We start from the raw sequence: 12042 nt of genomic DNA on the forward strand, positions 1-12042 counted from the left end.
ACGTGTTACTATTTCCACTTTTCCCGAATTTCAGGGGCCAAAAATTGCATAGTTGAGATAATTTCCGCAATTCCGAAAATAATGAGTAAAAATGAGCCATAGTGAGACTGTTTTCATGGTAGGACTGCTACGTGACCTTATTAAACAGCGCACGTGTCGGTTCATTTCTAAATGCGAGAAGTTCATTGCCATGTAATTCGGTTGTGTAAATTTACAAATTTTAACAAAATTTACAATTCTGACAAATACCTAATCCCTGAGTAGGTCTGTTTATAGTTATAACAATGTACCTATTAACGATCAAAACGTCTTTTTCTTTTTCGTGTACCCCAAAAAAAAAGAAAAGAAAAAACCTCGATCTACTCGTACAGTAAATAAAATCTCTCGCCACTAACCGAATAACAAGATGCCACGCGACCTTATAATATAAAATAAATCATTATCAACTTGTTGTTAATGAAGACATAATACCTTTTCAACGACAGCATGTTCACGTCACACGTACGCAATGGTACCTTCTGTAGGGCTGCGTGTAGGTGTATGTTGCCGCTTCTTCTGGATGATTGTCGTCGTCCGCATTACACACATTATACATACGTTTACACTTTCGCGAATTTTCCGCGCGTATCGTGTCCGTCGAATGAAAAATGGAGGAAAGTAAAAAAAAAAAAAAAAAAAAAAACAATAAAAATTAATATTTGTAACCAATACCGCGCACCTGCACTGTGAGACGTACAACGTACAATTGTATCCGCAACCGCCGCGACTATACAATAATATAATATAAGAATCGTCGCGAAGTTTTAAGCACGAATAATCTGCGAATATATTATTATGTATTTATTTTATAATTATATACTTAGGTATAGTATAATGCAGTTAACCGTTGTGCGTTTCTGTGCGTGTATTTAAATTCATTCCGCGTGATTACACAATATCCGCATTGTTATACATATAATTATAATGTATATATCCGTGTTTGTAAATATTTTATTCGCTTTACATAATTTTCGTCGCAAAAATTTTTCTCTCAATTCTCGTCCTTTTGCCTTCGTTAAATTTTACGCTGGGCAAAATATTTTTTCATCCTTCTATGTCCATCACCAAAATAACACTAACGACGATTTTCTCAACACCACGGCGGTAATGAAACGAACGATTGGGGGATGGGAAAAGGCTGAGAATTGGCCGGTGGAGGGGGGGGGGGGGGGGGGGGGTAAGAGGGGGGGGGGCAGAAAGAAGGGAACGTAAAATTATAACAAAGGAATCCTTCGGAGAATGTATAATAATAGATTACACATATATTATGGACATACGGCGCGATTAAAGGGATTAATTATTAAAGGCATACTCAACGAAATATAGCTATAGAAGAAGAAGAAGAAGAAGAAGAAGAAGAAGAAGAAAGAGCAGTAAAGAAGAAGAAAAAGAAAAACTGTACAGAAGAGGAAGAACAGAAATCAGCGAGGGGATGGGTGGTGAGGGGGGGGTTTAGGCTGTAGAGGGGGGAGAAGGCGGGGGAAGTGGAAGGGGCGCCACGAGGCTTGCTGGGGAAACGGGCAAGTCGCGAATAGAGCGAAACGCGAATTATTCCTCGTAATATGCTACAAGGTACGCGCGTGCGCGTGTGTGTGTGTGTGTGTGTGTGTGTGTGTTTGTATATGTTTGTCCGTGCTCGGTGCGTACGTACGCACGCACAAATATCTGCGTACACGCGCACGCACACGCGCGTACAGCGTGCGTCGCGTGTGTATGCGCGCGTTAAATGTTTTTATTACACATGCCGTCGTGGATGGGTGTGTATGTATAATGCGTGTGCATACGTGTGTGTGTGTGTGTGTGTGTGTGTGTGTGTATGCGCGCATGTATATTGGTGTATAGTATAGTACGTACGTAACTGCATATCGCGACTTTACAGGGTTCGCGACGGTGGTGAGTAGAAAGAATCGACGACGAGGAGGACGAAGACGAAGACGACGACGACGACGACGACGACGACGACGACGATACGAGGAGAACGACGAGGAAGGAGGACGATAAACCCCGAGTCGGTCGACGGGCGAACGAGGACTGGGACGGGAGTAGTCCGACTCTCGGAGGACCGCCGCCGCCCCCCTCGCAGATCCGCGGCCAAGAGCCTGCCTCTATACTCGTGCGGGCTACTAACTGCGGCGGTATTTGCGCCGAGCGACGACGACGACGACGACGACGGCGTGGCGGAGCGAGAGGGGGGGGGGGGGGGGGGCAACGTCGAAGAAACGGCGGAAAGAAGGGTGAAGGGGGAGGGGGAGGGGGAGGGGGGGAGAGAGGCATAACGACAAACGGCAACGCGTACGTGTGTATGCGACGCGTGCGTGTGTACGCGATGTGTCGAGGAGGTCCGAATCTGCCGACGAATTTTGCAAATACAATAAGATATTGCGAAAGAGAAACTTGTAGTTGCGGAACGACGGGAGAAGAAAAAAGGAATACATATATATATATGTATATATATGTATGTATATACCTAAGATGACTATGATGATGATGATGGTTGTAATAATAATGATAATGAAATTTCGCGCAACAAGTGTGCATGATTTTTAGAACGATTCTCTGCGAAAACTGTAATAATAGGTATATATAATATATGTGAATATATATCGAGCGATTTATATAGAGATCGTATATATATACATATATATATATATATATGTAGGTAATGATATTTTACATACAGGCGAAATTTTTATTAGCCACGGTGATAATCGTTGTACGCGTGTACAGAGAGACAAACGAGAAAAAAACACGCACACACGCGCGCGTATCACGTATACGTAGGTATTTATATCCGCGGTATGTGTGTACCTAGATGTATGCACGCGGAGAGAGAGAGAGAGAGAGAGAGAGAGAGAGAGAGAGAGAGAGAGAGAGAGAGAGAGACATGGAAAGAAAATGTATCCGAGAGGGTCTCGCTCTCTCTCGCGGAGGCAACGCCAATCGTAAGCGACTACAAAATGGCCGCAGAATCGCGTCGAATTCGCGTCATACCGTAGAGTGTGTAACACGTATATATACACACGTATGTATGGCCGCATATGTAAGGGGTATAGTATAATAGACGCGTTGTACAGTTTATATGAATGCGGTAATTTTTGTAGAATTTTTGACGATCGATGGAGATGATGTTTTTTTTTCAAACGTTTTTCGTCAAATTTCAATTGTCGGGTGTTTACCGATTTGTGGGGTGGAATTACCGAGCGAATATCACTGCCCGAGAATTTATATCAGCGGCTAGAAGCTGATGCGCAATAACGTCGGTGGCCTTCGGAATGGCCGAATCTCTGGCTGGTCAAATGGACGCCTAAACACGAACGATCTAATCAAAATTCAGAAATCACGCGTCGCACGATCGACCGACGCAATAATAATTTTCAAAAGTCGCATTCGGGCCGACGGTAGTTGAGGAAAATGCACTTGCACCGATTTCCGTTCCTCTCAATCTCCCGGGTGTCGTCGATACGCTCGATCCGATTATACGGCAGTTTTACACCGTTAAATTGTGAATTTATTTCCATTATTGCGCAACGTGATCGCCTTAGGTATAGGAAAATTTGAAAATTTTCAGTATTTTTAATTCCAGAATCGCCCTATAACGGTATATGGTATAAATTTATCTATACGCGCGACGCGGATGATTGCAATGTGTACGAAACACCCATTTTTTCATATCAATTTTTCCTGTTTATCGGCACTCGAGTGAAAACAAACGAAAAACGGACGATATAAAAAAAACGCGGCACAATGTCATCTAAAAACTGTCGAGAATTTGATGGGTATAGAAAAAAGGAACGACTCCTTTTTGCATGTTGAACGGATTATAAACTGAGAAAAGAGTTTATTTACCGTTAAAAAACGTAAATATTTCGACACGGCGAAATAGATGTTTTGTTATTATTATCAAATTTTTTATTATTGTCAAATAATGATCGATAGAAATTTATTAATAGTTAAAAAATCGTATTTGGCTCAACTGAAATTTGATAATAATAACGTAACGTTTATCTCACCATCGTACGTCCAAATTTGCGTTTGTTAACAATAAATAAATTCTTTTCTCGGTGAAATTGTGTCGGAACGCATTTTTTTCAGGGTGAATGTAAAAATTAAAACCCGACGCGGTTGTAAGCGGATGTAATAATTCCGCCTGCAGCGACAAACTGCATTGATGAGGTTAACTGGACGCAATGAAACACAGACTGCAGGGAAACCCGGCGGGGATTTAGGAATTGAACCGGATATAATCTCCGTATCTGGGATTCTCGAGTCGAGTTACGAAAACTTTCGCATTTCCATTGGCGAAAATTATCTGCACGATCCTTGTTTCGTGTTGATGATCGGGGAAGATTTAATATAATTATTCTATTTTCTCCATATTTTTTTTATTTTCGTATTTTCCTGCACACGCAGCGCTAAAGACGTTATAAAACGACACTTTTTTACAGGGTTACAACCGCGATATAAGTTGAAAGAACGCATGTCTGATAACACCTGCAGAGACTTGAATATAATCTAGGCAGTAGTAAAATATAAGTAAATCCCTATCGTGCTGCGGTGTAACTTTTCCTCGAAAAAATACCATAAACTAAATAACAATTAAGCTCGAGAACGTGTAAGAGGTTAAAATTACTTATTATACTTTCAGTGTAACGACAAGGTTGCAAATTTATATTTTTCACTCCTGCATTACTTCAACACCCTAAAATTCGCTTCGTCGAACGATCTTCGTAGCGGACACAATATATAATTACGGACATATGCTTGTAATAAAAGTTCGTGTGTAATTGGTTAACTAAAAGCTATAATTTAACTTTTCGTAGCGATCGGTCAACATTTAAATAAATTACATGAATTTACTAGGCATTTACTGTACAAAAGAGTTGTCAATTTGCGAAATAAGGTTGCAAATATACAAATTCGGTGCAGCGACGCGAATTACTATGTATTTGTTTTAAATTTATAATGAAAATTGTTGATATTACCAAAGTTTATAGGAAAAACGCAGAAAAGTAATTTGAATTTACTAAATTGTTTGGTAAATTTATTGTATTTGTGAATTGAGTTAAAACAGTAAGTGTACGATGAATTCAATTTTCCGTATAACAGGATAAAACTTCCAACGCAGTGTAAAAACTTGCATAAAAAAATTTTTAACAGATCATATACGGGTTAGAATTTAATTTATAAGGTTTATACAGTGGAAAGAATTGACCCGACGCTTCAGTTCTGCAGGAATGACGAAAAATTCTTGAAAACCGAGGCGCTGTATAAGTTTTCCACCAAAGAATTATCTGTAGTGGGAATGATAAAATGGTCGACTAATGTCCAAAGGTAAGTTCCGCGTTCATTGGAGCAGGAAAAACAACGATTCACCCATGAGCCATATTTATTTCTAATGCATTATCAGTACGCAACGGTTTATCATTTGGAATAAGATGGCGTATGACTCCGATAACTTTACCAAATTATGATGTAAAATCTATAGTTGATTTCGCACATACGATGGAAGCTAAAGTTCAAGTAATTGCATCATCTGCAACGAAAAGTTGTTACAGACGATGTTTGAAGGGGTGTCCAGTGCCAATGACGACGTGTCAAATTCTCTGACTGGAATAAATATTTTTCCCGGACTCATTTCAACCTAACTTTACCAACAAACTCAATTCTTTCAAGCAAATTAGTTAGAAATTAGACATCAGATGTTTAAATCGTGATTTAAAATAGTCCAATTTTTCTTTCAGTTCAATTTTGAATAAACGCAATTACCAAATGTATCAATAAACATTCCAACTTTAAGAAACTTCCGGGAAACTCGGATTAGCCGTTCTTTCTCAACGTGAAGATAGAAACATCGATTTGAGAGTATTAATTGTTCTTAATACATATTTATATTTTTCGTAAAGTATTTTGCGCACAAGATAAGATCTTTTATGCGATCCCTCTTGCAAATGGAGGATTCGTTGTACCTTGGGGAGTTATTTTGCAACATAAATTCAAAATTCTATAAACAAAATGATAATGCCGCAGCTGGATATCGTTTACAAATAATTATAAAGCGATGAAAATGGCAGGATGTGCAAAATAGATTTCACTGTTTTCTGAATTTTTCAATTCTCGTTTGCGTATCTAAATGTATGAAAAATTCTTTGAAATTGGAAAGAAAATTTTGCAAAATTCGGTGTAAAATAATAGCGTGTAAGTATACAAACAACGATAAATTATAAAGACTACAATGCAACAAGCATATAATGTACAACATCTTATTACTAGGGCCCGGATTAACATGTAAATACATATTTTTTTATTTAAATCTTTTTCAATCCTGAATCGGAAACGAAATCCCTACATAAAGTACGATGCTTTGAGCCAGAAAATGCAGTTTCTATTTTCTATAATTTTTTAAAAATATTTTAGTTTTTCAAGTCTATATTATTCGTACATATAATTTGTAATTTTTAATACACATTTATCCGGGCCCTATTCATACAGTACACAATATGTACCTACCTGTTTCGAATTCCCGCACGTTACATACGTCTAAAATCTCAACGAACAAGAAAACTACGTCTATACCTAGTTCCGTATCGAATTAAGCGATATAGTTAGACGCTTAAACAGCGATCGTGAACAAAATGACGGGCGTTCACAAGACCATGACACCACCCGACTGCCCGATCATGCGAAGAGAGCGCCGATGTATAATTACCGGTGACTAATAAGGAGAAAACGCGGTGTGATAAGTTATTCCTGTTAACATGCAGCAGCCGCTCCACGTTTGCACTGTCGGTGCAGGTTGCCGATAATCGAAAAATCGACGAGGCTATCGTCAGTAACGTTTAAAGCAACGACGCGTTAGGTTAAGATCGTTGTCGTTATTGCACAATTTAAGAATGTCTTTCGAAGAGTTGGCTTTTCCAAAATAACACTACATACTCTGTCTGTACCGCACTGAGAAAAATTTCATTTGTTACAGTAACTAGAAAAATTCAGTGGAACAGGTATCGTTAAAAAAACTGTTCGAATGTTGTTGGAATTACGAAAAACGAGGTACGCCTAACCATTTTGCGCTATCGTCGATACTTTTTTGGTAATTGCAACGCGAAATCAGTTTGTGAGGTTTACTATACGTTTTTAGATAAACAAGGCTTTAACGTCAATTTATTCTTGCACAAGCATTAAATTTTCGCAACAGTTACGAGAAAATATATCAACAGTGATCGTAATGATAAAGAATAGTAACGGATACTAGACTTTCCGGTAACAGCTATAAAACTAATTTTCATTTTCTAACTAGAACTGTATTTTTCGATTGTGGTAAAGAATGAAAATAGTTAAGGACCGAGCGATAACCGGAACCAAAAATTTCTCTCAGTGTGTTTTAAAAATTTTCTAAATTTCGGACATTCCTAAAGGTGCCGAAGTAGCGATTTTTCCTAAAGTTGCAACGTTATTGCGGTAACGTTGCTGACTTCATCGTCGTAAATAAATGAACGGTGCACCATGTGTACGATGCAACGAGGATACACGGAGAGACGCACAGATATTCATACGAGATCCACTGCACACGATGAAGATAAGGAGCTGTGCAAGAGGCTTAGGACTAAACCGGGATATCCGCAACCGCAGCCGCAGGCCGATGCTCGTGAAGCACCCAAGTCTCAAAATATCACAGACGTATAAAATGGTCGTCGCTCGCCCCGCGACCACGGTGTGGAAATAGAAAATAGAAATGGATTTAGAAATAGAGTCAACCCGCCACGCTCCGTGTCCTAGAATTTTATCAAACTCGCCCGTCGCTGCCATATATATATATGTATGTATATGTGTATACGCATATATACCTACATTTACATATTATACTGACTGCATGTAATTCTTACCGTTCATAGGCAGGTTGCGTACACGCAAATAAATGCATATAACGTACATACGTATATGTATGTATATATATTTAGAGTATCTAAAATATCTTAAGAACTCTGATGAATAAAAAATGCCTACGTTGTAGCATTACTGGATCTTGATATAATTGATCAGTTGGTTTAAAAAAGTTTTCGTACGATGATAAGAAAAAATTGAAAAACTATTTTGTATAATAATAATTTCATCAAACAAGAATATATATCGTTGATTTTGTAAAAACTTTTTGTATATCACTACCCATTTAGTTGTGAATGCATCAACAAATTATACTTTAAAGTTTATATACTGTTATTGTTATTTCCTTTTCTTTTTCAATTTCACTTTTATATCAACCAAACCTACACACAGAAGTCTGGTAAGTAATTATATTGTTAGGTGCCTTAGTAGGATTCAATGTATTTTATATCTAGTTCCTAAGTATTGCATATTATACTTTATGTCATTTATATGATTTGGTTTGGGCCAAATAAAAATTAAAATAAAATATACGTATACATATATATATATAGCGACTATTCATGTATTTGATAAATGATTGCCGGTGCAGGCCAGAAGACTCGGGGCGAGCTATGTGTTGCTTTTTTTTCGCCTTTCCACCTCTTCGCCTTTCCACGCTTTTTTACTATACATACTTATCCGTGTCCTCGCCACGGCAATCAAACATCGGTATGTAATATAATGAGTGGGCATCGTTGCAAGCATAAAGTAAAACGATGTTGTAATGAAAATCCGTTTACCGAATGCCATACGAGGTAGAGCTCGATAGAATTCGAGACGGACATTATTTATATATACGAGTGTAAAATATATTTGATCGTTGATAACAATGAAAATACTGCAAATAAAGTATTCATAAGATATGAATGTGAAAAAAAAAAAATGTTAATATTAATTATAATACAAGGGAGACAATTTATTGTACGGGTAAAAAATTGTACGAGTATTCCCTTTCGGGAAATATTTATCTCAATTTCATTGGGACACACACGGGGTTATTATTTTTTCCTCGTTAGTCGAGGAAGTAGAACGTGATAGTGGGTGATAAAATGATAATAAATATCGCGGAAGCCCTTCGCGGAGAATGTTGGAGTATATAAATGTATGCTTTTTTAGCCCGACCGCAAGATTGGCAAATTGTTAGCAGCCAAAAGTATAAACATTAATACGTCAATCGGAGAAAATTGTATCGGGTTTGAAAAAATATCAAGTCTAGACTGTGCCGCTGCATTAAAACGCTGCATGTGTAGTTGAATCCGAAAGAGGAACTTAGGTGTTGTGATTAAAAATCTAATAACAGATACATCTAGAAATAGACAAAATTCAAGTGGGATTTTAATGTTAAAGTAGTCATAATTGTAGACCTGGACTTGCAACCTCTGCACGTAAATTCATCCATCAAAAGCTGTTTCCAACAATGATTTAAAAAATGCGCAACAAAACATGCCAAACGAAAAGAACACGGGTGCAGTCTATGCTTATAAGCATGAATACCAGCTATTGGAGAAAAAGAACGAAGAGAGACATTACCGGAAGTAAAGCTGCGCCGCCGGGCTGATAGGTCAACAAGAGGTCACCGCTCTTTGAAGGCCCTACTGCAAAGCCGCGTGTAAGGCGGCTAGCTTGGAACGAAGGAATTCCTGAGCCGGAATATCTCGGGAGAAATTCCGCGACCTGACACCGATTTGACCGAATTCAAGTGCGTATCTACCTCGAAGGAATTAAAAATCAAATTTAAAATCCCTCCTTGTCCTTTTCTGGAGGTCTTCAGGAACCGAAACGTGATGTATTTTCACTATTTTGCGATTGAAATTGAATGGGTAAAATAAATTGTGCAAATTGTTGAAAATTTTAAACGTCCGATTTTATTCTTTTAAGGCTTCGTTATATCGTCATTAATTTTTTTCCTAATTCCATGGGTTTAATAACGTTGCTGAACAAGCAATACGAGTTTCAGTTTGACCGAAACGTTCTACGTGACTGCGAGACATGACAGTATTTGTACAGGTATGTATATGTATATATATTAGGGTGGTCCTCATTTAGAATGTTGACGAATTTATTCCGGATCACCCCACCAAATCAACTATAAATAATTGAAAAACAATTCACAATTTTTTTCAGATTTTTATACCAACTGTAACCCGTGCCTGTGAGAGGAAGGATTTCCCAATTTAAAATACACGTGTTTCGGACACGTTCTTAGTATATATTTTACTGTAAGAGTGATAATGTTCGAAAAAATTCATGAATGTGAGGTTCTAATCAGCATTAGTGCTACTATCTGAGAAAAAATTCACATCATCATACCAGGTAATATAGACAATCGCATTTCTTGTAAATAAAAAGAAAAAGTCAAATTTCTAGGGTGTGCAATTCGTCGAGATTGGTTGGTATGATGATGTGAATTTTTTCTCAGATAGTAGTAGTAATATTCACTAAATTTTCGCAATTACAGATTGATTCGAAAATCGTCACCCTTACAATAAATTATATGCTGAGAATGTATCTGAAACAGGTGTATTTTAAATGGTGATATCCATCCATTTACAGGCACGGGTTAGAATTGATATAAAAATCTGAAAGAATTTGGAAATTGTTTTTGAATTATTTATAGTTGATTTGGGGGATGGTCTGAAAAAAAATCATCAAAACCCTAAGTAAGGATCATCCTAATATATATATACATGTAATATTTTTTCCCAGAAACGTAACCTAACTTTTCCTCGAATTCTCCGATGTCAAATATTTCGTCGTTATGATTTTACAAACTGTAAGTGATCATGGCAGAGGATCGAAGAATGTATAACTACAAACAGCCTGATCCAGATTGAATTTTGTGTTAAAAGAAATCAAATCGATTCAAAATCACAACCGATCTTTCGTCTTCAGCGCGAATTAATATCGAGATAAAAACATTTCAATTTAAATATAATTTCCAGTGAGTGTAAAAACGACAAATAATAAACTTCGGCGCCTACGGGTATTATTCTCAATTCTGGTAAAAAAAAATGAGCTTACAAAACCCAAATGCAATATTGGAATTTGTTGTTTCGGGCGTTGCGAGTATTTATAATCATATAATACACTTTTCAGTGACAATAAAAATATTGTTTGCCTTGATGGTCATTACGTAGCAGTAAGTGTAGTATAAAATCACATCTAAATACATGATACCGAGTTATAACTAAATGCGATATACATATTATTATCATCACAAGGGATACTCACCACATTTGTTAGGGGTCCTTCGGAATTCGAAAGCTTCACGTCGCGTCGACGCAATCTTCAGCAGAAAGGGCGGCGGTGAATTTTAAAAGGGGGGGGGGGGATTCAGGCTGCGTTAATACGTGTTTGTTCGTGGGCCTTTGATCGTTGTTATCGACACTCTTATTCACGAAAATTTCACTGCCGAAGAAGTTCAATTCCCTAAAATGCATTGCAGATATGTATTGTATATAATATAAATAGCACCTGCGGTGGTCTTCATTTTCGATTAGCCCAATTTTTTCTTCCGCACTAAGACCGATTCGAATCGGTCATCTTCATTCGTATACCCATAGCTTCCGGTTTCGACTTTGAATGAATCGCGAAACGAGAAGCCGGAACTCACGGGCGCGCATATCGGACATGATCAACGACTGGCACACATGCGTGCATCGTATTTTGGGGTTAAGATAAACAAACGTAAGCTGCACGAGCGACAGGTAAAACTCGGTCAAGATCGTAAATTATAACATGAACCGTTCTTCCAGTTCTAAACAGTTGAGTCGCTGTAGTAGCAACGTACTGCCGGTAACGACACAAATATAATACAATAACGTTGAAATTCAGGTGAACGATCCACCGGAGTGAACGTTGCCGCAAGATCGCCGGCGCTGTGATAAAAACAATAACGCATCGCAAAGCGTAACGGTGATACATAGGTATACCTATACGTATCGATGAAACAATATCGCATCGCAGCTTCGAAATTTCGGCGGGAAGAATTCAAACGAGCCTCGATAGTCGTAAACTATAAATTCACAATTTCGCGATAATCACTGTACCGTTGTATTAAACCCGGCAAATACAGACGACGGA

At 37.9% G+C, this 12042-nt stretch overlaps 1 protein-coding gene across 2 annotated transcripts in view; it reads right to left on the minus strand.

Annotated features, from left to right (window-relative positions):
- The window catches only part of LOC124211707 (uncharacterized), a 91092-nt gene extending 79769 nt beyond the window's left edge, over positions 1–11323 (minus strand). Inside the window, exon 1 of one of the 2 annotated variants that reach the window (XM_046611046.2) lies at positions 11191–11323. The gene's annotated coding sequence lies outside the window, so the exon portion shown is untranslated. Of the gene's footprint in view, positions 1–471; positions 631–11190 lie in introns of those variants that run through there. The other variant, XM_046611045.2, reaches the window with a different exon arrangement.
- Positions 11324–12042: the final 719 nt, after the last annotated feature.

The sequence above is a fragment of the Neodiprion pinetum genome, chromosome 2 (genome assembly GCF_021155775.2).
Source record: "Neodiprion pinetum isolate iyNeoPine1 chromosome 2, iyNeoPine1.2, whole genome shotgun sequence".
Taxonomy (NCBI): Eukaryota; Metazoa; Arthropoda; class Insecta; order Hymenoptera; family Diprionidae; genus Neodiprion; species Neodiprion pinetum.